At 45.2% G+C, this 27,759-nt stretch overlaps 1 protein-coding gene across 5 annotated transcripts in view; it reads right to left on the bottom strand.

The window, feature by feature from the left end:
• The window catches only part of FAM168A (family with sequence similarity 168 member A), a 173,893-nt gene that overhangs the window by 130,202 nt on the left and 15,932 nt on the right, over nt 1-27,759 (bottom strand). For all 5 annotated transcript variants that reach the window (XM_083436845.1, XM_083436846.1, XM_083436848.1 and 2 more), the window contains exon 2: nt 10,456-10,553. The gene's annotated coding sequence lies outside the window, so the exon portion shown is untranslated. The remainder of the gene's footprint in view (nt 1-10,455; nt 10,554-27,759) is intronic.

Genomic DNA, 27,759 nt, shown 5'->3' with positions numbered 1-27,759 from the left:
GAGACCCCACAGCTAATTCTCCCCTGGCCTCCTCGCTGGCCCAAGTAGGACCAATTCAGCCAGCTAGCCCTGGGGATTATCTAATGCTTATTTCCCCTAAATTGATTTTTGATTTTAGAATTTTATTGTTATTCATGTTTTTATACTGTATTTTATGCTGCTTTTAAAATTAAGTGTTTTAAATTTGTTGTTAGCAGCCCTGAGCCCGGTTTTCAAACCAGGAAGGGCGGGGTATAAATAAAAATGTTTTATTATCATTATCATTATTATTGTTGTTGTTATTATAACTCTTGAGACCATTCTGTGAGCTGAAGATCGAGGTAAAAATGCTTTAAATAAGCTCTCTTTCTCTCTGACTACTTTTGAAAACTAAATGCTCCAGAGACATACATTATGCTGACAACTTTTTCGGCTGAAAGAAAAGAGTTACGCGAAGGAAATAACACTGGGGGGAAACAATCATTTTTATGCCATTTTATAAAAAGCATAGGACTATCATTCTCCCAGCTCCCAGCATTTCCATAATCCCAGAGGATAAGCAGCACCAATTCATATGCCTGTTAATTAGCACTTATTGCCTGCCACATGCAAAAAGAAAAAGAAAAAAGAACAGAGCAGAGCAGGCAGCAACCAAACTCATCTGTAGTCAGAATGTGTTTTTATCGCCATATCAGCTGCAGCCACTGCCAGGCCTGACAACAGCTGAACACAGCTTGGCAGAGTGCCTCAAATTACTGCCGACTAGAAGCACTTAAAGCATCCTCCTGGAGCTTGACATGACAAATAAAGCAATGATTCATAACTGAATTACAGCGAGGTTCTCTGGAAGGAAACAAACGCGACGTTGAGGAGAACAGCTTGGTCGTTCCTTCACAGAGCTGAAAGGGAAAAGGAACACCGAGGATGCTGCGCTGACATGAGACGAGACACAAGCCCAGGAGGAAGCGACTGCTCAAACCAAGGGCAACCCGGCAGGAGACAACGGAACGGATACAAGCTGCCACGGGAGAAACACCCCCAACACTTTCCATCCGAGAGGTTGCATTTGAGGCCCAAAGCAACGAGTTCAAGGAATTGGTAAAATGGGCTGGTCCACCTCCTGAGATGGCACTCTGGAACCATCGCAGACTGCTCCCTGGGGGCTTCCACCAGCACCACAGATATGGCACATGCTGTGGTCAGCTTCCCCTGCGAGGCTCAAGCCACCGCAGGACATCCTACCTCGAGCCTGTGATCGGATACCAGTTGCTGGCAGACAAAAAGGAGGTGGTTGCTGCCTTTGTGAGCTGCTTGTGGGCTCATAGGATGCATCTTGTTTTTACACACGTACATCGTCTTATCTGCATGCCCCCTTTCCACAGTTAAAACCACTCTCAGGGAGGCTGACAACATGAAAAAATATGCCCATTTCAAACACGACAATTAGTCGTGAACAATAAAACATCAAAAAGTACACAACCAAATTGAACACAGTGGTACCTCGGGTTAAGAACTTAATTCGTTCTGGAGGTCCGTTCTTAACATGAAACTGTTCTTAACCTGAAGCAACACTTTAGCTAATGGGGCCTGCTGCCGCCGTGCCGCCAGAGCACGATTTCTGTTCTCATCCTGAAGCAAAGTTCTTAACCCGAGGTACTGTTTCTGGGTTAGCGGAGTCTGTAACCTGAAGCGTCTGTAACCTGAGGTACCACTGTAGTTTCCACATAAATCATGACTAAGGTACAAAATAAAGGTATAGTAAACTGACGAATTAAATCATCAAATCAAACATCAATGGATGAATATCAATTTATATCCATAAGAGCAACAACCCCTCTTCAACAAAAAAAAGCCCTATGCAATAGAACAGGAAGAGTCTGTTCAGGAGCCTCAGCTTTTGTAGCTGGAGTCAGTCAGGGCCCTACTTTGCAAGGCCAGGTGGGAAAAGGCCAGCAAGGCAGGAAAGCAGATCTTCCAGAAATCACAGCTAATATGCTTGTGGATGTGTTTTGAACTTCTTTTTAATATTGCAAGCCGCCCTGGGGCCTTGCAGTGAAGGGCGAGCAATAAATAAAATAATCATCATCCATTGGACCCAGGAAGCTCGAACCGTGAAGCACATCTAGCAGTGCTCTTGCAGCGTTTGTAGCCAGGTATACAGCTCAACACGGGCCAGATGTACCCTGCTGAGCTTCCCAATCAGGAAACACAGCAGGATTTTCCGGCCAGCAGACAGCTGTGCTGGCTCCCTCTCTGCCCCTTTGGTAAGCATAGAGGTTGGCAAGTAGGTGCTGAGGCACTGGCACCCACAGACTCTCCTCCTCTCCCTTCTGACTTTAATACCCAAAGTCACGGCAACAGGAGTCAAACACTTCAGGGATGCATTGCACTCAGCCGGCAGGCTAGCCAGGCTAGTGTCTGCAAAAGCTGCACAGAAAGAGCAGAAACAGAACCTTGCTCTTCCAACTGAGCAGAACAGGGAGCAGCAAGCTTGGTCCTCTTGCATCGTTTGAAATAATTTCCTATGGAAAGATGGGTGTTGGGAGATGCTTTCGAAGAAAAAAACTCAGCAAAGAGCCTGTCTGTGTAGGTCAGGGGTTGGCAACCTGCGGCCCATAGGGGTCGTTTGAACGGCCCACAAGCCGTCCCTGAAGCGAGCCGCCTGCTGTGTTATACCGACGCAGCGTGGAGCGGGGACTCACTTCCACGGCACCGAAAATCGCATCTGTACAGATGCCGGAAATTGCTTCTGTGCAGACACGATCCGGCCCATGAAGCGATCTCTGGAGGAGTGAAACAGCCCAGGCGAGGTAACCCTTGCTGACCCCTACTGTAGGCGATCCCAGAGTTGCCTTTCACCTTGGGATTGAGATCACTGGGGTTTCTGGCCTCCAGATCAAGAGGAGCAGCTTTCTCGGGCTGAGATCTCATGCAGTTAAAGGTAAAGGGACCCCTGACCATTAGGTCCAGTCGTGGCCGACTCTGGGGTTGTGGCGCTCATCTCGCTTTATTGGTCGAGGGAGCCAGCATACAGCTTCCGGGTCATGTGGCCAGCATGACTAAGCCGCTTCTGGCGAACCAGAGCAGCGCACGGAAACGCCGGTTACCTTCCCGCGGGAGCGGTACCTATTTATCTACTTGCACTTTGACGTGCTTTTGAACTGCTAGGTTGGCAGGAGCAGGGACCGAGCAACGGGAGCTCACCCATCACAGGGATTCAAACCGCCAACCTTCTGATCAGCAAGCCCTAGGCTCTGTGGTTTAACCCACAGCACCACCGGAGCTCCACAAATTACAGAACTACGTAGCTAGAACCACTTGCATGATAAATTCCCCCGTCCTCACCACCCTCCTGTCAAGATGGAGCTCAAGCGGGGGGAAACCATGAAAGTAGCTCCAATGGCATAGCTGTGGCATTGACACACAAATTGCAGCTGCATGCTATGCCATCACTATACAGCAGCTTGCCGTGAGGCTGACTGAGGGTCCTAGGTCCAATCCCAACATCTCCCAGGAAGAATGGGGAAGACATCTCTCTGAAACCTTAGGGAACCGCTGCCACTCAATGTAAACAATGCTGAGCTAGGAGGACCAATGGTCTGACTCAGTATAAGGCATGGGTAGGCAAACTAAGGCCTGGGGGCCGGATCCAGCCCAATCCCCTTCTAAATCCGGCCTGCGGACGGTCCGGGAATCAGTGCATTTTTACATAAGTAGAATGTGTCCTTTTATTTAAAATGCATCTCTGGGGTATTTGTGGGGGCTGGCTGGTGTTTTTACATGAGTAGAATGCATGGTTTTATTTAAAATGCATCTCTGGGTTATTTGTGGGGCATAGAAATTCATTCATTTCCCCCCCAATACAGTCCGGCTCCCCACAAGGCCTGAGGGACAGTGGATCGGCCCCCTGCTGAAAAAATTTGCTGACCCCTGGTATAAGGCATCGTCCTACGTACTTCAGCATTACGGGCAAACGAAAGGTTGAAAACCTCATAGTTGTATAGAATGGAACAAGACATTCTTGGGTTCTCTACATCGCCATGTGCATCTGGCTCCTTCCTTTTCGGCTTTCACCACCAAAAGAAGATAACTTTGTTCAATGTTTTTTATTAACACTGGTATTTTACAACAGCTCTGATGTTTTAATTATCTACCATGCTGGAGTGTGTGCGTATGTAAGCACCTGTTTAGTCGTTTGAATGTTGAAACACTGGTATGTTGTTAGTGGCCTTAAAAGCAGCTTTGCTACCTGGGAAGGCAGAATAAATTATTCTTATTAAATATGTAAGATACAGAGCCTTAATACAGCCAGAACAGGTTTGGCAGCTCAAAGCCCCTTTACAGAAGAGAGAATGAGGAGAGGGGATTCCCCAAATTATGGCACTCCTTAAAAGCTGCAACTTTAGAGCCCTAGAGTCTAGACAGAACTAATTTCTTTGTCTGCTAAAAATAGGGATTAAACAAATCTGACAGTGCCATTCCTTCTTACACGTGAAAGCTAAGACACTTGGGGCTAACAACCTGGCAAAATTCCAATAGCTACTTTGTTAGGAGACTGAAGAAAAGGTCTACAAAAAAACCCCAATATTCCTACCTAGGAGCCACAACAATTAAGAATGTTGAGCTGACAGTGGAAACTACATCGAAAAGCCCTAAGGCTTAAAAATAGAGAGCAATTTCAAAGACTATCTCATCTACTATATAGAATGCATAATGGTTAGAAAATTTATTTCAGAATGTTCCTGATCTATTAAGACATGCCCCAAGAAACTCCACTGAACTGACTCTCATGCAAATCAGCTCTTCTAGATACTTTTCAGGTTTAGTGCTAAACCTCTTGTTTTACATCCAACGGTTAAAGGGGAATGGGAAGGATCCTTGCTGTGCGTGTGCATGGTACCCCAAGCTCAGTCTCCCCAACTACCTTGAGTTAAGAGGTGTGGGCCTGAGACAGATGCACTTCCAGAGCCATTGGACAATTGAGTTTGAAGGTTGGCAAGACTGGGCTCACTTAGCTGGAAAGGAATCAGTTGGAAATGACTAGGTACTGTTGGGTAGCAGGCACCAACTGACAACAGCTGCCCACAATTTTGCAGTTTGCTGGTGAGGAATAAACTTCTTATTTATCACTGTATGCATTTCTGTTTCAACTGATCTAATACAGATAGAATTCATGCATGCATTTTAATGCTGTTTTATTATGCTTTGTTCGTAAGTTTGATGTGCATTGCCCTGGGCGCTTTCTGAAGAAGGGCAATTTAGAAATTATGCATCTCTTAATTTTGTTATAGTAATCAACCAAAAGCGATGGTATCCCTTTAGTATTGGCACAATTCATACCATACCACAGATATTTCCTATGTCTGTCTTCCTTCTGTCCTGAACCGGTTCATTGGTTGGACCATTACCGGAGCAACCCTAAATGGCTTCTTCCTTCCTAGCATCTTACAAGTTCTTGTTGGTACCCAGAGATCTGAAACGTTTCCTCCAGCCCAAAATTTCTCAGAAAACTGCTCATGTTGCTGGATCCTTTTCCTCATTCAAACTACCGTATTTTTTGCTCTATAAGACGCTCCGGACCACAAGACGCACCTAGTTTGTGGAGGAGGAAAACAAGAAAAAAAATATTCTGAATCTCAGTAGCCAGAACAGCAAGAGGGATCGCTGCACAGTGAAAGCAGCAATCCCTCTTGCTGTTCTGGCTTCTCGGATAGCTGCGCAGCCTGCATTCGCTCCATAAGACGCACACACATCTCCCCTTACTTTTTAGGAGGGAAAAAGTGAGTCTTATAGAGCAAAAAATACGGTACTTCTTGACTCTGCCACTGCAACATCCTCTCTGCCTGGTCTTCCCTCCTGCCTTTCCCACATCTCTAATCCATTCAGAATGCCTCTGAGCTCCCCTCTCTGCTCCTGCTATGATTGTGTCATTCCCCATCAGCTTACTTTTAAGCCTCTCCCCCTCTGTGTCCCTTCCTTCCCCTTACATCCCTTCTTGCTTACTTCAAATTCCTCCAGTTGTCTCGGCCTTTAATTCCAGTCTCTTTACAGCAGCCTTCCTTTCTCTCTTCTTAAGCCTACCCTCAAAGTCCACTTTTGAGCTAAGCGTATTCTGATCCACCCTGAGCTTAAACAGTTTACCTGCTCTGTCTCTTTCACACACCTCCCAAAATATCCTAACACAAATCGTTAAGGTTGCTGCACACATTAAGGCAGATACCTAAAATTCTTTACACATATAGCTAAAAAATGGGGGGGGGGGTGTTGCTCACAGATATGTGATAGGAGTACTCAAACCCAAAAGCTGGGATTGGCCTCATTTCCCTGTGGAATAAAAGATGGATGTGCTGTTGCATGGTGTGTGTGTGTGAAGAGGCCATAAGCCTTCTTGGCTGGACCATGAGTCAATGGCAAAGCTTTGCATGTAGCTTCAATCCCCAGCATTTCCTGATAAAAGGATCAGGAAGAACACAATTTCCCACAGAGGTCACTCTGGAGATGACTCTTGTTTAATATCCCTTAGTGTCTTACCTATTAAAAAATATATATTATGAGAGAGTACTTAGTTTATCCTGCCTTCTCCAAGAAACTCAGCGTGGGAGTAAGTTAGGTGCTGTGTCTGCCTGCGTGAGCATCCACAGCACGGGTGGCGCTGTGATCTAAACCACAGAGTGTAGGGCTTGCCAATCAGAAGGTCAGCAGTTTGAATCCCAGCAATGGGGTGAGCGCCTGTTGCTCTGTCCCAGCTCCTGCCAGCCTAGCAGTTCGAAAGCACACCAGTGCAAGTAGATAAATAGGTACTGCTGCAGCAGGAAGGTAAATGCTGTTTCCGTGTGCTCTGGCTTCCGTCACGGTGTCCCGTTGCGCCAGAAGCGGTATAGTCCTGCTGGCCACATGACCCGGAAAGCTGTCTGAGGACAAACACCGGCTCCCTCAGCCTGAAAGCGAGACAAACAACCCCATAGTCGCCCTTGGACATAACCGTCCAGGGGTCCTTTACCTTTAGCTACCTGGACCTGCCTCCAAAGCACATAGTGGTGGGAATGTGAACCCAGGTCAAAACCCAGGCCCTAAAGAGCAATCTAAAAATCCACAGAAGATGCCAAGAACATTCCAAAAGTCTTTCCTGCCCACTCTACTGTTTTGCTCCCAGACAGGAGGTTTATTTACTGATACAGCGGTGGAAAACCTCAGGCCTAGGGGCCAAATGCAGGCCTCTCTAGTCAGGCCTTGGAAGTATCCCAAGGCCACAAAGGTCATTTTCCACATCTTCAAGTGCTTTTGCCAGGCAAGAATGTTTTCTCATAACGTAACAATGGTTCTTGCTTGCCTTGATGAAAAGAGGTGGGCGGGTGTAGAAACCTGAATTACGTATGGCTGCAATACAGTCTACTGTACAAATCACATCCCCCACCAACTTTTTGCCTCTGCCCACTACATATGGCCCCTAGAAGCTTCCTTGGAAGGGAGTGTGGCCCTCAGGTGGGACAAGGTTCCCCACCCTTGACTCAAGCTTCAGCATTCGCTCATCTCTCACAGGCACTGCCGCATTTGCTTGACTTTCTCAGGCAACGCATCTCAGTGGCTCTCCCACGTAAGCTGTCTAAAATTTAAATTAGGACTTGCCAAGAAAGCTGAAATCTTAATTTGCCTCTTACTAAATAACAAAGGCTTGTTTCTTTGACCCACAGCATTTATGGGGCATGTCTGGAGGAGGCACTTAATCACAATAATTTGTAGTGGCTCAGAAACTTTCAGATTTCATGACAGCCTGGCATTAAAAGACGCCACAAAACAAGAATGACAAGCTATAAGGAGCCCCAAAACCTTGTTCTGGGGCTGGCTTTGGATTTTATTTTAGAGAATTTGTGGGTTTCCCCCCCTTTTTTAACTAAGATAGCGCTGTCATACAATGTCCATGGGACTATCCTGAAGAAACCCAGACTTGCAACTTTGGTATCTATTTAACAAAAGTAAGGCCAATGGAAACAGGAAGCGTTCATGGGCTAAGACGACCCAGCTTATTAACTCAACTTTGTGATTCAAAAGCACTTCACAAAGACCCAGGTATATTCAAGCACAGCATGTTCAGCCTACAAAATTGTCAGCAGGCTGTACGCAGAGAACACACACTTACCAATACAAACAAGGCTGGCGCGCCAGGAAAAACACAGTAAATTATACATCAGAAATAAAGAGCTGCCTACTTCCAGCCAGGCTTTTGAAGGGAGAACTATGTAGGACATGCTCAGTGGGAAGGCACCATGAAAAAGCAGGTACAAGCGAGCAAACCTCTTGTTCTAATCTCATCCCAGCCACTTAAAGATTTCCCACTGCTGAGAAGCCTGCTGCACTTTTCCAGGAAATAGGAAATCGCTAAGCTGGTCACCCACCAGGTTCTATTCAATAAGGTCTCTCGGCATCCTTCATTCTGCGCTAGATTTGAGAAGATATTTATGTACTCAGCTTTTGGACTGACCGCGCTCTTCTCCCAATCCTTGCCAAAACCCATCAGACAATCTTATGCTTCAAATGTTTCGTTTTCAAAAGAAAAGAGAAAAATCACAAAGCAAATTGCTCAAAAGCCACATAGAGAAAGGACGGTGCTGCTTCAGAGGGTTTGCTTTCACGCTGAGCAGTAGCTACCAAATCACGTGATCTACAGAGGCTCAGGAGCAAGATCTGAAGAGCAAACAGATGAGCTAAGCTGAAGTCATTTTCCCTGCAGAGCTAAAGAGAAAAGCCTGGGCACCAGAAAGCCAGGGGTGCATCAGGGGTGGGAAACCTGTGGCCCTCCAGACATGGCTGGACCACAGCTCCCGTTAATCCCTGATCACTAGATATGTTGGCAGAGGCTCATAGAAACTGGAGTCCAGCAATGTCTGGAGGAACAATGGTCCCCTACTTCTCCCATAAATGAAGTTCTAGGATACGATGTTCAACCATCTGCCTAGCAGCAAGTGTCAAAATCCCCCAGTAGAGATCAGTGGCCTAGCTGCTGCTCCACTGGCTTCCTGTTCTTTTCCAAATAAATAATACTAATAATAATAATTTATTATTTGTACCCCGCCCATCTGGCAGGGTCTCCCCAGCCACTCTGGGCTGCTTCCAACAAAGATTAAAAATACATTAAAATGTCACACATTAAAAACTGCCCTGAACAGGGCTGCCTTCAGGTGTCTTCTAAATGTCAGGTAGTTGTTTAATCTCTTTGACATCTGATGGGAACTGACATCTGATGGGAGGGCGTTCCGCAGGGCAGGCGCCACTACCGAGAAGACCCTCTGCCTGCCTCCCCTGGTTCACTTTGTGATCCTAACCCATTTATTTATTTCATGCCAAGTCGCCCACCAGCCTAGGCCATCTTCTCTTTTATGTTTCTTAAACACAATGTAGTGGCGTTTCCGTGCGCTGCTCTGGTTCGCCAAAAGCGGCTTAGTCATGCTGGCCACATGACCCGGAAGCTGTACGCCAGCTCCCTCGGCCAGTAAAGCAGATGAGCGCCGCAACCCCAGAGTCGTCCGCGACTGGACCTAAAGGTCAGGGGTCCCTTTACCTTTAAACACAATGTAGACAATTCCTTCTCTACGTGAAGGCTGCCTCCGTTGCATCTGTGAGCTGCTGAGCAAAAGATCTACAACAGGCCCACTCCTGGGCAAGAGGTCTTCTCCAACCACAGAAAGATAACGACGCTCAATTCACTTTATTGGCTGAGGGAGCCGGCGTTTGTCCACAGACAGTTTCTCCGTGTCATGTGGTCAGCATGACTAACCCACTTCTGGCGAACCAGAGCAGCGCACGGAAACACTGTTTACCTTCCCGCCAGAGTGGTGCCTATTTATCTACTTGCACTTTGACGTGCTTTCAAACTGCTAGGTTGGCAGGAGCTGGGACAGAGCGATGGGAGCTCACCCCGTCGTGGGGATTCGAACCGCTGACCTTCCGATCAGCAAGCCCTAGGGTCTGTGGTTTAGACCACAGCGCCACCAACTTAGATGGCTTTAAAAGAAGATTGTTACTGTTTTTCATTTCATTTCTACATCACTTTATATTTTAAAGAAAAAATAATGGAAGAGAGGGCTATTGATGGCTACTAGCCATGCTGATTACGTTCTATAACTACTTTTGGAGACAGTATGCTTCTGAATACCAGTTGCTGAGAGTCACAAGTGGCAAGAGAGCTGTCCTGTCCGACTTGCCTTGTAGGCACCTGGTTGAGCACCATGAAAAGAGGATGCTGAACTAGACAGGCCTTGAACATCAGTCCGGCTCTTCTTAGGTTCTTAAAATGTTTTAATCTTATTGCATACTATAATCTCAAAATCTCTGCAAAGTGCCCAGTTAATACCAGAGTTTTACAAGGCCCTTCTCAGCAGATATACGTTCTACTGTGTGCTTTAGGACCTGGAGAAAAAACTGGTTGAAATTCCGCACAAAGATGAAGTCTGTTGAGGCAGTAAGGATGAAGTTTGGTACCTTTTATAGATGAAAGATATCCTTCAGCTGAAAATAGTTCCAAACGTATTTCGTCTATGACTGTGGGGCCAGGGAAGTCTTCACAGCATTCCACAACTCTAAAACAGCAAACAACAAAGGAAGAGGTGAAAACACAGCCATAACTTGCTGCAAGACATGGCCCTGTGAAGAGCGATTGGTTAAATTTACCTAACAGCAAAAGCATGAAGCAGAGTCTTTCTTCAAAACCAGGCAGCATCTGACATGAACCATCTTGAGCAGTTGAGCATCTTGATGCCTTTTAGTTGTAGCCTTACCAGCTTATTTCCCCATGTAGCCAATGGATGAAACTTTCCCCATGACTGAATCACCACACTGGGAAAAGCTTCAGCTGTGAAATTTCTTATACAACTGTTAAAAGTGGAAGAACCTTGCCAGTATTTTTTTTTTAACTTATTTTCAAAAAGACTTTGACCAGCTGGTGACAGCCCAGTAGCAGCTTCCGAAATTCCCATATAAAAGCAATATCATACAAGATCCTGCAAAACAAAAAATGTCTGGGAGGTAGGGGGTGGAAATAATCTTTGGTGGAAAGTTCATTAGGCATCAAAGAAGCAGCCTGGTCAAGACCACTTGCTTTCAACCCCATGTTTATCTTCAGCCTCAAAATCAAGGCTATTAAAAAATCACCTCACTATTCACCCAACCAAATTATGTCCAAAACTAACTCCAGTAAAATGAATATGGAATATGGAAAATCATAGAATCATAGAATCATAGAGTTGGAAGAGACCACAAGGGCCATTGAGTCCAACCCCCTGCCAAGCAAAATAAAAGAGATATTCCCAGATAGAAGTCTAGTGGGGCATATCTCAGCTATTAACAAAAAAAAAGCTTAACATGGGACAAAGATAAATCACAGCACCTGCACTAACAGACTCCAGGTAAAAAGAGGTAAAGGACCCCTGGACAGTCGAAGGCGACTATGGGGTTGCAGCGCTCATCTTGCTTTCAGGACAAGGGAGCCAGCGTTTGTCCACAGACAACTTTCCGGGTCATGTGACCAGCAGGACTAAACTGCTTCTGGAGCAACAGGACACCGTGATGGAAACCAAAGCGCACAGAAACGCTGTTTACCTTCCCGCCAATGCAGTAACTATTTATCTACTTGCACTGGCGTGCTTTGAAACTGCTAGGTTGGCAGGAGCTGGGACAGAACAACGGGAGCTCACTCTGCCGTGGGGATTTGAACTGTTGACCTTCCGATCAGCAAGCCCAAGAGGCTCGGTGTTTAGACCACAGCACTACCAGCATCTCAGACTCCAGGTACTGTATTGTTGACAGTCCAAAGACTTCCCAAAATCCAAAATCGTGCACATGCACACAAACTGCCAAACAACATTTTCAAGGAGTAACATAAACACAGGCAGCAGCCTGGGCAAACACCATCATATCAACCCTCTGTGATGTCTTGGCATATTTCCCTTCAGGCACCTTCATCCAAGTTGCATTCCTAATTTCAGAAAGCCATCTCTAATGTTAGTCAACTTCATTTTATTAAGTTTGTTTCACAAACGCGCGCACACACATTTGCGGAGGCAACTAGGGACACAGGCTCACATCCAAGACTCCTGGAACAAACTGCCTGAACAGCCCAGTACTAAGCGACTCAGATGAAAGTTTATGTGAAAGATCATGAAGTAATGCATAACCTGTCACTCCTGCTCCATTTCCTTTGGTTTGAGGTTACATATTTGAATATGTAGCCGGGTGCATTGCAGTGAAAGAGAGAAGACATGCAAAAGCACAGCGGTGGGCATGAATGAGGATACATGGACAGGGATCTAGTTGCCAAAGGAGATCAATCAGTTGGTGTTTTGATCAAGCTACAAAGGGCCTGCTGAGGAACACTGACAGAATGGGCTACAAATGACACCATCAAGAATTGATTAAGAAGTGAAGGAGGATGTTAGGATGTTTCCGTTCCACCTTAAAAGGGAGCAGGATGTTTGTGTCACAGCCTGCGTATTTCCTGTTTCACAGGATGTTTATGTTGTGTCTTTGCTTTGCTTTCTCTCTCTGTGCCGGAACATTGAAGCAGGCAGTCATGTTTTTCTTTGTTCTGATCAACGCAGAAATAAACTTGTAAATAATGCTCTTCTGCATGCATCTTTCGCTGTGCATTATCTGCTGATAACAGCGTGCATCGGCTCTGGAATGTGGCAAGCTATTTCTGGAGCTCGTGTCGCTAATTGCTGATACTGCGTGTCTATGGGAGATCAATGGATGTCCGGAGATGACGTGGAGTCATGATGGACTTTGTCTCCCTGGCAGTATTCCAACAGAGGATTCATTAGGAGAGCAGAGGTGGTAGCAGCAGCAGGAGAAAGGTAAAAGGTAAAGGTAAAGGACCCCTGGACGGTTAAGTCCAGTCAAAGGCAACTATTGGGTTGCGACACACATCTCGCTTTCAGGCTGAGGGAGTCGGCGTTTGTCCACAGACAGCTTTCCGGGTCATGTGGCCAGCAGGACTAAACATCTTCTGGCGCAACGGGACACTGTGACAGAAACCAGAGCACACGGAAATGCTGTTTACCTTCCCGCCAGAGTGGTACCTATTTATCTACTTGCACTGGCATGCTTTCAAACTGCTAGGCTGGCAGGAGCTGGGACAGAGCAACGGGAGCTCACCCCGTTGTGGGGTTTCGAACCGCCGACCTTCTGATCGGCATGCCCAAGAGGCTCAATGGTTTAGACCACAGCGCCACCTGCGTCCCCCAGGAGAAAGGACTGTGAGATGGCTCACAGGGAGAGAAGAGCAGCAATAGAAGTTCCATGTCTTCTGTTTCTTAGCCTTATGAAGTCTTCAGCAGGTGACTCCAAGTTGATTTTGCAACTCTGGCCACCCAGGTTCTAGGTGATGCTCAGCAACCTGGGAGAACTCCAGGCATTTTCCAACATTACTCAGGGCCTGGGGAGGGGGGGGGGGATTCCGTATAGCCTTGCAGTCTCAGACCAATGTTCATTTAGTCCAACATGCTATTCCTAGCAGCAGCCAGCCAAATGCCCCATCAAAGCTCACCAGAAAGGACACCAGAAAGGTGGCTGCATTCAATATTAATCACATAAACACATAATCTGAAGGCACTCATAAAGACAAAACAAAAATAACCAGGCCAAAGAGAATGAGAGCCTAGACCATTTCCAGGGAGCTGAGTGGCACTGCTCATGTAAGCCTCTAATATCAGCCCCATCATGTACACAACCACTATCCCTTGCACATCTCGATCCATCACCCAACTCTTGTGTCTCCTTTTCAGAGGAGGGATTTTCTTGTGCCGCAAACAGACCTTGTTTCCTAGCTTACATAAGAACGTAAGAATAGCCTGTGGTGCCTGTCAGTAGCTATGCTTCATATGTTAATGGGTGGCAAAAAATTGCTTTTTTTCAGAGCTTCCTTTTCTTTTTCTTGTCGGAATGAAGGTTCATCACTAGCACAGCAGGAATGGAAATCTATGCATTTCTGAGAGCTAAGAATAAGATGAAGTGAAATGGGCAAGGGTCTCCCCATCAAATAATTCATGGCAGAGGCTGGTGTTAAAATCTGTTAAGCTAGCTGGCATGCATGCATGCTCATGCGCACACACACGCACACAACACACCCCTTCTCAATCTATTCTTCCCCCATGCCTGCTGGAAGGTTATTTTCCTCTTACAGTGGAGAGACAGCAGTACCTGCAGCCTAGTGATTTTAGAAGACACAAAAGGAGAAAAGTACAGATACTATGTGGCCATCGGCCACAGTGTTTCACCCCTATCATCCAACCTTGTCTTCTGGGTTCTCTTGCTTTCAATAAATAAATGAAATCCCAACTCCTGCATGATACACCTTGTTGCCTTTCATAGCCAAGACTGTTTAAGGAAGCAACATCTCACATCCCTTCACACAAATTAGGGCCCATCACTCAATTATCGAATCGGCAGGTTGCTCCTTAACTCTGTTTGTCATCACAACCAGGTTGTCAAAAAGCATTAAGAGGTATGGATTTTTCCATATTTTCAAATTAACGCAGGCTCACTGTACAAAATCCTGACTATACTCCTGAGTAAGCTCAACTGTTCTTAGTGAACTGGTCACAATGACTGCCAGTCTCTTACTGGGCACAAATCAAGGTGCTGCTTTTAGCAATCAAAGTCCTAAACAACTTGGGATTAGGATATCCAAGGGACTGCCTTGTCCACGCTATGGGGAACTCAAAGTACCATAAGCCTCAGAGGTACATTTAGCCTGTGCAGACTTTTTAATGTTGCAGCTGAGACTGAAATCAGGCAGGTACCTAGAATGATGGTGTTTAGGTATCTACTGAATACATATTTGCTTACAAAGGCATTCCCTGAGGTGTAACCCAGCCATTTGTGAAAGATCAATTTTATCTCTGAAAAAACTGTTTCATCGTTTTTAGAGTTTGTATGGACAGTTTTATTGTTTTAGAGTTTGTTGAATTGATTTTATTGTTTTACAGCTTTATTGTTTTTACTCTGCACACCATTTTGAAGGCTTTATACTGTGAAGTATACATTTATTATTAATAATAGTAGTTATAATAATATTAAGTGCAGGGGTCAGCAACCTTTTTCAGCAGGGGGCCAGTCCATCATCCCTCAGACCTTGTGGGGGGCTGGACTATATTTTTTTTTGGGGGGGGGATGAACAAATTCCTATGCCCCACAAATAACCCAGAGGTGCATTTTAAATAAAAGGACACATTCTACTCATGTAAAAAGACGCTGATTCCTGGACCATCCATGGGCCGGATTGAGAAGGCAATCCATGTTTGATCCTCCCCTTTCTTTTTAAACAAGGAGAATTTAAGATTAAGGGGGATCTTGTGCTTCAACACAACTGAACCTTTGAGCCCCACCTTCCACAGGGGCAGTAATAAACTTTGCTTACTGGAAGGATATTTGAATTGGTTGTGTTTCTTCACCTGTGCTTTTTTTGGGGGGGGGGAGTTTTGCAATTTAATGAAATTCCTTTCTCGACTTGCAGGATGTGGACACGATTATTGGCAAGAGTCTGAGGATGTGTACTTTTCCCACAGATGCTGTCTGGCTAGATTTATAGCCAGTAGAAGCAGGCTGGCACGTTGAGGAGGATGAAAAGGCACTTGTTAAGGGACTCCTTTTGGGGGTGGGGAAGAAGAGCACGCATGAGAACAAAAAATATATAAAACCATAGGGGAAGGACAGAGGTGACAGAGGTCTATTTTATGGAAAGTGACCTCAGATGATTTGCATGTTAACACATGCAGCTCAGAATCCTGGAAACCACGCAAAGCTGCAGCACTGGGGGGAAATGCAAGCATCAAATTGAGTGCAGAAACTTAGCAACTGGGAAGGAAGCTGAGTGGCTGAGTTGCTGGCTGAGGCTGAAAAACTATCATACTCTTTAATCCAAAATAATTCTCCTCCTCCTAGTTCACAGCTTAAAAATATTCACCATAATATACTTGTTCTCCAAGAGTACAAAAGGTATTTAAATAAGGGTATTTAGAAGACAAGTGCTGTGCATTATCTTGTCCCTGTGCTGTGACCCAAATTCCCCAGCGTCATAACCTGCCTCAGGACCAGAAATGGAAACCATGGTTTCAAATAGATTGCCAGTTCTGACTTGGAAACAAGGGATGGTATGTGGCAATCACAGTTGCCAGGTGTAGATGTAGTAGTTAGTGTTGGTGTAGGACTGGGGAGACCTGGGTGTAAATTAAGGTTACCAGATTTTCCCCAAAGAATCCAGGGACACTTTTTTAAAAATAAAAAAGAGAAAAATGTTATTTTAAAAAAAAGCTATTTAAAAAATTTTTTAGAAGTAATATCTTCTCTTCTGTGATCTCCTCTGTCGCATGGCCTTCCTCTGGGCCCCGGCCTGCTCTCTTGGAGCGCTAGCCGCCGTGGAGTGGGCTCTGGTCAGGAGCCACAAGTCAGTGCACTCCTGGTGCTCTCCTACCTCTTCTCAGCAGCGGCGGGGCAAGGTTGGGGCTCCCCTCTTTTTTCTCCTTCCTCTTTCTCTCTCTTTCTTCTCCTTCTCCTCTCCTCCTTCTCCCTGCGTTGGCTCCTGGATTTTCATGTCCCCGGAGCACCGCTGGGCAGTCAGCCTAGTGCTCTCTCTCCTGGTTCGATTTGGGTCACTGGGGTGTGTGTGCATGTGTGTGTGTGTGTCAGTGGTTCCCCAAGTTGACACGCCGGGCGTCCCCAGTTCCCCCTTGGCAGTGGCACCCACCATTTTGCCTTGCCGGAAGTCCCCATATGATGCGTCTTGTGCCGTTGAACCAATCACACAACATTCTTTCGCTACTAATAAATCTACAACACTTAAAATAGAAATCCAGGGACATTAAATGAAATCTGGGGACATTGTGGGGACGGATTTTATCCGGGTCAGATCTGTAAATCCGGTGTCTGTCTCCGGGAAACAGGGACGTCTGGTAACCATGGTGTAAATCATAGAACCATTGAATTCCTCGTAATAAAACTGTTGGTACATTTGCAAAGCTAAGCGGTGTCCAATATGGTTTCAAATTGGATGGGGGCCCCACCGCAATCTGAGATTCTTGCATTGCAGGGGGTTGGACTAAATGGTGCTTGGTGTACCTTCCAACTCTACAATTCTCTGACTCTCTGAGGACTACTGGGTGACCTTGGGCCACTATCTCTCAACCTAACCTCCTTCACATGGTTATGGGGAGGATTAAAATAGAAGGGGGCCAAATACACTATCCTGAGCTCCCATGAGGAAAGGGATATAAATGTTATAATAAATAAGAAGTCTACTTAACATCAGTCTCAGAGTGTGGCGGCTCTTGAAAAAGCAACTTCCATGCTAGGAATCATTAAGAAAGGAACTAAAAATAAAGCTGACCAAATCATAATGTTGTTATATAAATCTATGGTGGGACCACACTTGGAATACTATGTACAGTGGTGCCTCGCAAGACGAAAAGAATCCATTCCGCGAGTCTCTTCGTCTAGCGGTTTTCTCGTCTTGCAAAGCAACCCTATTAGCGGATTAGTGCTATTAGCGGTTTAGCGGCTATTAGCGGCTATTAAAGGCTTAAGGGATTAGCGGATTAGCTGCTAAAAGGCTATTAGCAGCTTAGTGCCTTAGAAAAAGGGGGTGGGGAGCGGGGAAAAAACCCCAGGAATCGCAAGACATTTTCGTCTTGCGAAGCAAGCCCATAGAGAAATTTGTCCTGCGAAGCGCATTGAAAAACGGAAAACCCTTTCGTCTAGCGGGTTTTCTGTCTTGCGAGGCATTCGTCTTGCGGGGCACCACTGTATATGATGCGCTGCTTCGTCTTGCGGGGCACCACTGTACTGTGTACTAGCCATGCTGACTATGCTCTGCCCTCACAATCGGGTGTGTTAGTGCTTCTGAAAAGCAGCTTCTGGAAACCATGGGAAGGAAACTACTCTTGTGCTTGGACTCTGTTTGCAGGTTTCCTACAGGCATCTGACTGGCCGCTATGAGAACAGGATGCTGGACTAGACGGGCAGGGGTCTGATCCTGAAGGCTCTTCCGATGTCCTTAAAAAGTAGAGAGATGTCCAAAAAAATTGCCAAAGAAAGCTCTGGCTCAGATTTGAGCTCTGTGGCCCATTAAAAACCTACCTCAAAGGAGAGGAGAGCTTCACAAGCTCCCAAATTCTTCTCCAGCTTGGAATAAAATCCCAACCAGAGAAGAAGTCCAAGCTTATCCAGAGAGGGAAATAAGAACATCTGAACACCTCCTATTCACACAGTAAGTATAATTTAAAGGGATGAGAGGAGGGGATTTAAGGGGAGCAGGAATATGATGGAGGGAGGGGCAATTTCCAGAGTAAAACTGGCTCAGAAAAACAAGCTTTTCCTGACTTTTGAGGGAAGAGCACCACTTGTTTCCAAGCCATTCCAATTTGCCCATCTCAATGAAATATATTGCTAACTTTCATGTGGTCACTACCCCATACTCCCAGAAATAATGAGCCCCTGAGATGTGGGCTGCAAGACAATGCACACTGTGGCTGAATGAATGTTGTACCAAATTATTTGCTCTTCGGCAGCTCTTATTTTCCATCTGCAGCAGGAGATGGTTGTGGTGGCAGAAATCTCCACAAAAACTCACCCTGGTGAGTTTTAGGTGAAAGGTAAGGCCATTCTGTTCATCAGAAAACAGCACTTCAAAAGAGCATATATTATGTGTTCATGAAAAGATACACTGACTGCACTTTTACACAAAGTGGTCACATTCCGGTGACAGAGAAAGAAATGCAGTCAAAGCAGAAATACGTTCTCTCTCACACACATGCTCACACACTTTTCTTGTAGGACTTGCTGTTCTTTTAATAATGGCATTAGACATGTACAGAGACAGCTTCATTTTCAGTATTATATTATGTGTTTGTTTAGGTCAGGGACTCAACTCCCATACCCAAACTACAGCATAAGATCCACTCTGAATTTTACGCAACCCACACACACAGCCTCATCTTTTTAACACTAAACATGGTTTAGCATTGCATGTAAATGCAACCCGTGAGTTAGTACCAATGGACAGCTTCAGAAATTACAACTGCATAATAATCTCATCTCCCAAGTGAGAACATCCAGGACCCTAGAAAACCATTGTTGTGTTGAACACACAATTAAAGCAAAAGAGGGGAAGGGAGGGCAGTCCAATGTTGAAATAAAACATGTGTTTCACGTAAGATGGAATAGTTGTACAACACAACCATAAAACCTTCCTTGTCTTTTAATATTCTGAACTATTAGCAGAGCTGTAGGTGTTTTCTCTGCTCATCACAACAAATTTCCAATCATGCTACCATTTCCACTGCTTAAGTTTATGATGTAGAAAGAAAAGTTTGTCATCTATAAAAGATGCCAATCCTTTAAGTCGCCCCTCTTAATCAGAACCTCATTTTGGAACTCAACTGTTTTCTGCACACAGATCTCCTCAGGCTCTTTCTCTCAACTGATTGTTTGATGGTTTTAGGCATCATTATCCCTTATGCATCCTCAGCAATATTTAAAAGTGTGCCATTATTATAAATTACTGTGACAATGGGGGGGGGATCACAATTTTCTCTGTAATTATTAATTCATCCTCCACCTGCAAGTACAAAAACCCAGCTCCAATAAGGCACTAAATGTATTTTCAATCTGTTATTGATAAAACACAGAACACAGGCTCCCTTTAGGGGCCTCTATTTGTACCTAGAATACAGTCCAAACAAACCATCCTTCTATATAAATTTCCCTCTAGCACTGTAATGATTACAACAGAAAACCATGGTTTGTAAACTTGTTTACTAGCTCTGCCACTTTCCACTGAAACGTGAAATTTATTTATTTCTTAATTTAATAAATTTACATCCAGCCTTTCGGGGAAACTTCCTTGCGAGCTGACTTACAACACCATATTTGCAACATCATAAGGAAAAATAGTTAAAAATAAAACCACACAATCAGAATAAAATTAAACAGCAGCAGCTAAGCAAGTGGTCATCAAAGGATCTAGGCCAGGACAGCATACTCTCAGCTTGATGTATGGCATACAAGTTACTGCAGTTAAGCACTCACATGATACCCATTAGGAATAGTATGCAGGTAAGGAGGAATCTTTGATGTAGGCTATAAGAATGACACAACCTTGATGGTAGAAAATGAGGAGGAATTAAAGAACCTTTTAATGAGGGTGTTCTCATCCTGAAGCAAAGTTCTTAACCCGAGGTACTATTTCTGGGTTAGCAGAGTCTGTAACCTGAAGTGTATGTAACCTGAAGCATATGTAACCTGAGGTACCACTGTATAGTTAAAGCTATGGTTTTCCCAGTAGTGATGTATGGAAGTGAGAGCTGGACCATAAAGAAGGCTGATCGCCGAAGAATGGATGCTTTTGAATTCTGGTGCTGGAGGAGACTCTTGAGAGTCCCATGGACTGCAAGAAGATCAAACTGATCCATTCTGAAGGAAATCAGCCCTGAGTGCTCACTGGAAGGACAGATCCTGAAGCTGAGGCTCCAAGACTTTGGCCACCTCATGAGAAGAGAAGACTCCCTGGAAAAGACCCTGATGTTGGGAAAGATGGAGGGCACAAGGAGAAGGGGACGACAGAGGACAAGATGGTGGGACAGTGTTTTCGAAGCTACCAGCATGAGTTTGACCAAACTGCGGGAGGCAGTGGAAGACAGAAGTGCCTGGCGTGCTGTGGTCCAGGGGGTCACGAAGAGTCAGACACGACTAAATGACTAAACAACAACAACATAAGAATCAAGACTCTGGTTCTCCCCATCCCTAGTCCTTCCTTCCCCTCCCCTTTAGTGCCTAGCCACACACTTTCCCATCCCATCCCAGGAGGGTTTCGTCCAAGTGAATAAAGTGGCAATTAACTTCTGTGTTGTACACAATTTGCAATTCTGCTCTGTCTATAAAAGGACTAGTAAAAATGGTGCAGGCTAATAACTTGTCCAGGCTTATTCACAGAGCTGTTCTGATGCCAAGGCAGATGTTAAACCAGGTTATCAGAGCAGCACTGGCAAGTTCAACAGGCTAAAGTGCCAGGTTGCAGCCTCTAAGCGGCAGCGTCTAAGGTCGGTGCAACAGTGCAGAGGGGGGAAGACAGGGTCATTTTGCTAGAAGTCACAAGCATACAGCAGGGCAGGCACACAGGGTTGGAAAGTAAAGGGGGAAGTCGAAAGACATAAAGCAGAGTTGGAAATAGGAGACACCAGGTTGGGAACTCGAGACAGACAAAATCACTTGGGAACAAAAGAGCAGAGCATCTTCCTGTTGAACAAGCAACAACCAACCATTACGTTTCTAGTATTTAGTACTGAAAATGGCAACACCAAACTGGAACTGAAACAGATAGAAAAAGTTTGAAAGCTCTTTGTCTCCTGCTCAAAAGGGTTTCTCTTAATATGCAGCTTTTGTGCACAGCTAGATCTCAACAGCAAGGAGGACTGTTGCAGAAATACAAATACAGTGGTACCTCGGGTTACATGCGCTTCAGGTTATAGACTCTGCTAACCCAGAAATAGTACCTTGGGTTAAGAACTTTGCTTCAGGATGAGAACAGAAATCGTGCATCGGCGGCGCAGCAGCAGCAGCGGGAGGCCCCATTAGCTAAAGTGGTGCTTCAGGTTAAGAACAGTTTCAGGTTAAGAATGGACCTCCAGAACGAATTAAGTACTTAGGTACCACTGTACCTAAATTCAAGGCCTGCCCATCTTGACACTACCTGTCAATATACAGTCCACTAAGTACTGTACATTGATTTATTTTCAAAGTTTGACAAAAGCCCCATAAAGCAACAATATGTGGTATCCACGCAGAGGTTTATCACCTGAAAGCTGTTTTGTGTCCCGAGAAAATTACTTCTAGGACTGCCTATGGTCTGCTGCCATTGTAGCAATGCTGTCATTGTAGCAATGCTGTGATTTTTGCGTGCAGGATTTTATGTCAACACTAATACTCATTTATATTCACATCCACTAGTCAGTCCAATGTTGATGTCTTCAACAGAGTTCCTCAGAGGAATAATAAGACTTTGCATGGCACAAATCAATCACTGCAGTGGAGAGATTATCTCTTGTAAATATCTCTCCTTGGTAGTAAAAGAAAAAGAGAATCAGAATCACTGATTTGTTTAACTTAAAAGTATATTTCCCAGCAGTTAAAGCAAACTGGAAAATTCCCTATCATCCTCTCTTTTTGAAACTCTAACATGATCAGCGAAACAGATGCTCTGACATGACATGTTAATATTTCCATAATATACTTGTTAACATTTTTATATCTGTGGGTAATTGTAACACCTCGTGCCATTTCCTTTCCTTCTTATGTAATTGCAACATCTGCAAACTCTAATGCTCATCACCCCATCATTAGTGGGGTGATCTATACCCTAGATCTATGAAGCTTTACAGAATTTAGCCCTTTTTAAGGTGAACTGGAGAACAAGAATACAGAAATACTCAGTGGAACGGTTAACTCCAGCTCCAGCCAAGGCTAAAATACAGCATAAAGCACTTTAGAAAAGCCTTGAACTTTACAACTTGCCTGCTGCGTGGCCATGTGTTCCACAAAGGCATATACAATGGAATCTCACATAGGCTACTAACATGCTTGCTACGAGCTTGTGGGATTTCCAGACTTCTTTACATTGTTCAAAGTTTCACATCCACACGACAATTTGGTACTGTAGGTCAGTATTAGCCTTATATCGCAGGCCGGGGGGGGGGGGGGAGGTTGAAATTGAGACAAACAGTAGCTTAGCTAAAGCTTCTGCCTTGTTTCAAACAATGGTTGGTTTAACAAGCCAGCTTCATTACTCATTTTTGGGAGGGGGCACAATGTGTGAGGCCAAGACTACGCTCAGGCTCCTCCAAATAGCACTAAACAGAGCCAGAGAACCTTTTTCAGCTCAAGGGCCGCATTCCACGCTGGGCAGCTTTCCGGGGGCCACATACCAATGTAGGTGGGGCAAGAGGATAAAGTGGGTGCAGCAACGGATGTGGCTGCTGTCTTTGTACAGTGGGCTACATTTCAGCCATGCAAAAATGTCTTTTCTACACATATGCACCCACCCACACAAAACCTCTCCATCCAGGCAAGTAAGAGGCATTAAAACAGCTCAAGAACACTTTGCAGCCCCAGAGGAAGGCAGAGGGCAGGGCTAGTAAGGGGTGTGGCCTAAGGAGTGGGTGTGGCCTTGGACGTAGGCATGGCCTAGGTAGAGCCTCAAGGCCTGGAGAGTGACATTTGGCCTGTGGCCTTAAGGTTTCCCAACCCCTGCAGTAAACCATGGTTTAGTGTAACATATGTTGCACATATTCTAGAGAGTCTAACATTCTCAAACATACCAGAGAGAAGTCTAACCATAGCATGTTGTGTGCTAAAATTCTGATAAGTCAGTTCTGCTAACCATGAGTAGGCAAACTAGGGGCCGGGGGCCGGATCCAGCCCAATCACCTTCTAAATCCGGCCCGCAGACGGTCCGGGAATCAGCGTGTTTTTACATGAGTAGAATGTGTCCTTTTATTTAAAATGCATCTCTGGGTTATTTGTGGGGCATAGGAATTCGTTCATTTTTTATTTTTTTTCAAAATATAGTCCGGCCCCCCACAAGGTCTGAGAGACAGTGGACCGGCCCCCCCTGCTGAAGAAGTTTGCTGACCCCAGTGCTAAGCGGTACAACTGCTGGAAAATCGCACTTTAAATTCAACTGCACAATGTTAGACGGTGAAAGACCCGAGAAGCCAACTGTTATCAGGAGAAGCACTTCAGCAAACAGAATAACAGATCTTACTCACAGAAGACCACAGCTGTTAGGTGCTAAAATACTAGGCTTCAGCAATACACACCAGTTAGTGTATACCCTGTAAAGGATTTGGATTCTTAGATACAGAACTGCCTTATACCTTCGGTCCTTCTAAGCCAATATTGGTTCCCTTAACTGACAGGTGTCCTCCACTGTCTCACTCTTCCCAGTCCTGGTACCCAAGAGATGCTGAGTGCTGAATCAGGGACCTTCTCCGTGCAGAGCAGATATTCTACACTAAGCTATGGCTCCTCCCCTAATTAAGAGCATTACTTGTTGCATCAAGCTCCTGTGGCACCCAATTAAGTAATGACACCAAAGAGGCACTCCTAATTAATAAGGAAGTCCTCCACAAGCCTATGCACATGTGAATATCTCAACCAGAGCCCAAGACAGCTGACTAGATAATTTATTCCTCTTTAAAAACACTCAAGGTGGCACACAATTAACTCCAGAGGAGGAGTACTCTGTGAAGGCAATTCTTTTGAGAGGCTTATATTTCTCTCAGCAATGTTCAGCCGTTAAATAGGCTACACAAGGAATTCAAGGCAAAATAATGGCTATGACCAATAAAAAAATAAGCCACATCATTGAAATATAGACAATATAATCTCCAGAGGGATAGCTGTCCTAGTCTGTCGAAGCCAGAATAGAGTCTTGTGGCATGTTAAAGTCAGACAAATTTTATTATGGCACAGACTTTCATGGATTAGATGCCTGAGCATTGTGGTCCATGGATACATGTAGTAGATTAGGAAGGAACAGGTAAGCTACTTGCCTAGAAGGAATTATTGCTTGGCCCTGGAAATTCTAAGGAATGGAGAGCCCCCAAAGATAATCAAATTTTATGTATTTATATAAATCTCCAGCATCCCCTTCCTCCTTAGGCTCCGGCGGGTAAAACAATGATACAGGCACACTTAAATAATCTTAATGATCATACAACCAACCACTACAAGCAGGGCTGTCTTAAGCATATGCAGCACTGGGGTGCAAAGATCTGCCACCGCAGTGCCCACCCCCCAGGTTGCCCAGTCCCAGGTGCGCAGGAGGGCAGAGTCGGCCGGTCGCCTCAGCGTCTCACTGGCTCACCTGAACTCGCGGCACAGAGCCACCTGCAGCAGAAGAGCCCACCCACAGCGCTCCAACCGACGGGCAGGCTCTTCCCCGGACTCAACTCTCGGGCCCCACACTCTCGGCTTGGCACTGCTGAGCCCGGCGCCCCGCAACCCTAGCGCCTATGGGTAAGACAGCCCTGACTACAGGGAAGTTTGCAAGGGGGACCTGCAATAATATGCTGAGTGGTAGTTTGCTCCAGACGGTTATGGACAGACTGCTAAGCACTTTTCCAGGATACAGGAAACTGGCTAACATGTGGCCCTCCAAATGGACTTGGATCAGCTCCAGCTAGCATGGGCAGTGACCAAAGATGAAGCAGTCCAACATCTGGAGGGCTGAGGGTTAGATTTGTTTATCTACGTGTTTTTTGGTCCCATTCTAATGCCTCCATTCTATCCCGGTTCCTGCCTCTCCCCACTGACAGTTTCTTCCCTCCCAGACACACAAAACCCCAACACCATTTGAGTTATTGTGGGGCTGTTTTATGAGGCAGTTCATCCTCCTTGGGGTTCCCCCCACCCTGCCTGCAGATTTCTTTGTATTCTGCAAACCCTGGCGCCACTTCCGACACCATTTTCTTATTTGTGTGCAATGCCATCTTTGCTACAATAAGAGAAAGCACAGGAAAAATTGAATTGTTACTGGCATATACGGAGGAGTAAGATACATACACATCCTTTGAAGCAAACCTACATCATCCTGTTCTTCCACTGTGTAAACACCTCAGGCAAGGCAATGCTTCTGAAAGACCCACAACGTGAAAAAGTTCAACTCAATCAAAATGAATAGGGACAAGTGGCACGCAAACATTAGGCGCCTAACCTGGGAGGCAAATCCCTAGCATTCCTTTATACAAACATTTCCTAACTTCTTGCTCGCCCTATCCTGAAAAAACAAAAATAGGCAACACTCGTGTATCATTAAAATACACTAAACAGCTTGCGCACACACATTTATACATGCATATTTACACATGGCCTACCAAATACAACCAAAGAGTCTTAGTTTCTTTTTCTACATGACACAGAGATCAGGCAGCATCCAACATCTTCCTCAGAGACGGCAAGGAACATGATCCTTTCAAAGCATGCAGTACTTTGATAAATGGAAGAGACTTGCAGGAGAAAGTATCTCGGGGACATAATTCTTGAAACACTCAGGACTTAAGCTGCCTCGACTGCTGTCAGATGCTTGCGGGCTAGATAATGGACTACATAAGGCACACCCTGAACAGCTGCAGCCCAACACATCATGCAGAGCACAGGAGATAAACATTTATTTAATCCACCCTATAAACATGAAAGGAAGTAACTTCTCTGTAAATCCTCTCCAGAAAACCTTTTATGAGCAACTCCCCATTATCACCTTCCAGGGGAAATTCACAATGGCGAGGTGTCAAGACCAGGACCAGGACCAGCATTCAGTCATGGAGGGCAGTTGCTGAGGACCCCTCACTGGCCCACCCATTCACTCACCACTGGGAAGGCTCCCATCCGCAGCAGCTGCTCACCTCTGTCCTCCCTGCTTTATCTGAGCAGTAGCACTGGCAGTTTCTTCACCACCTCCCTTGCCTGGGCTCTGCAAAAGGGCCAAGATCAGGCATCCTCAAACTCGGCCCTCCAGTTGTTTTGGGACTACATCTCCCATCATCCCTAGCTAAGAGGACCAGTGGTCAGGGATGCTGGGAAATGTAGTTCCAAAACAGCTGGAGGGCTGAGTTTGGGGGTGCCTGGCCAAGATGATCCTTCCCAGAGGCTGGCATTACAGGTAAAGTGGCCAGGTATCACCTGTGCTGCTGCAGTGCTTTGCCAAAACAGGTAGAAAGGCTCTTAAAATATAGACATTTTTAGAGCTTTTTTCAGATACATATAGGTTTTTTAAGTCTTTCTAGCAAGCGGTGATAGCGGCACAGGTATTCTCCTGGCCACCTCTTGGCCCTTTCACAGAGCCCAAACTGTGGATTAAAGGGTAGGTCTATCCTAAAGGATCTATCAACCATAATTTGGCACCAGCAGGACACTTCAATTATGCAAAGTTGCTGCAGCAAAATAGGTCACGACATATGTAAGGTGGCCTTTGCTACTGGCAACTATTTCTTCGTGACTTCCCAAGAGCAACAGTAACACACATTTCTAAATTGCAACTCAACCTTTTAATCACAGGGCTATCATGAATTCTTACTCAGGGAGACTAGCCAGTTACCTAGTAACCACCTGGCAGCCCATAGCAAAGGAGAATGGACTGTGTGTTGGGCTAATTACCAAACCATATGGGAAACACTAGACTAGATCTGCAGAGGATAAAAAGAGTAGATTAGCTAGCATATTATAGAAATTAACCACAACAGGAGACTTTTGAGCCAAAATACGCGAGCTATTTCCATGAGAATAAAATCACAGGCATTTATGAGTCCTGTGGATCATACTATCATTAAAAACAAACAACCCATTTAAGCAACTATTTGTAAGATAAAAGAGCATTATTGTATTTATTGTTCCATCCACTGCAGCAGAGGGCTTGAGACTGAATGATCGTTTACCAGAAGGAGCAATTTCTAGGAAATTGCAGTTCAAACCTCCATCTTATTACTCCCTTTGTGATGTGCAGATATATAGTCCATGGGAAAGAAGAAGAAAAATTGCACAGCAACATACATAAACTAGCCTCTTATGACACGGCATCTGCAACGGTAAGGGCTTATTTTACTGTATCAATGCCTGTGTTTTCGTAAGATAGAATTTCCAAGTCTGGAAAAAAGAGCCGACTTGAAACCCAGCTGCAACACTGTCTGAGCAGGGAGATCTTGGCTTCCATTGTTTACGCTCAAATAACCTCTAGGTTATACT

The sequence above is a fragment of the Podarcis tiliguerta genome (assembly GCF_965153285.1).
Source record: "Podarcis tiliguerta genome assembly, chromosome: 4".
Lineage (NCBI taxonomy): Eukaryota > Metazoa > Chordata > Lepidosauria > Squamata > Lacertidae > Podarcis > Podarcis tiliguerta.
Note: the sequence above shows the minus strand (reverse complement) of the source record. Positions and strands in the feature narration are given on the sequence as shown.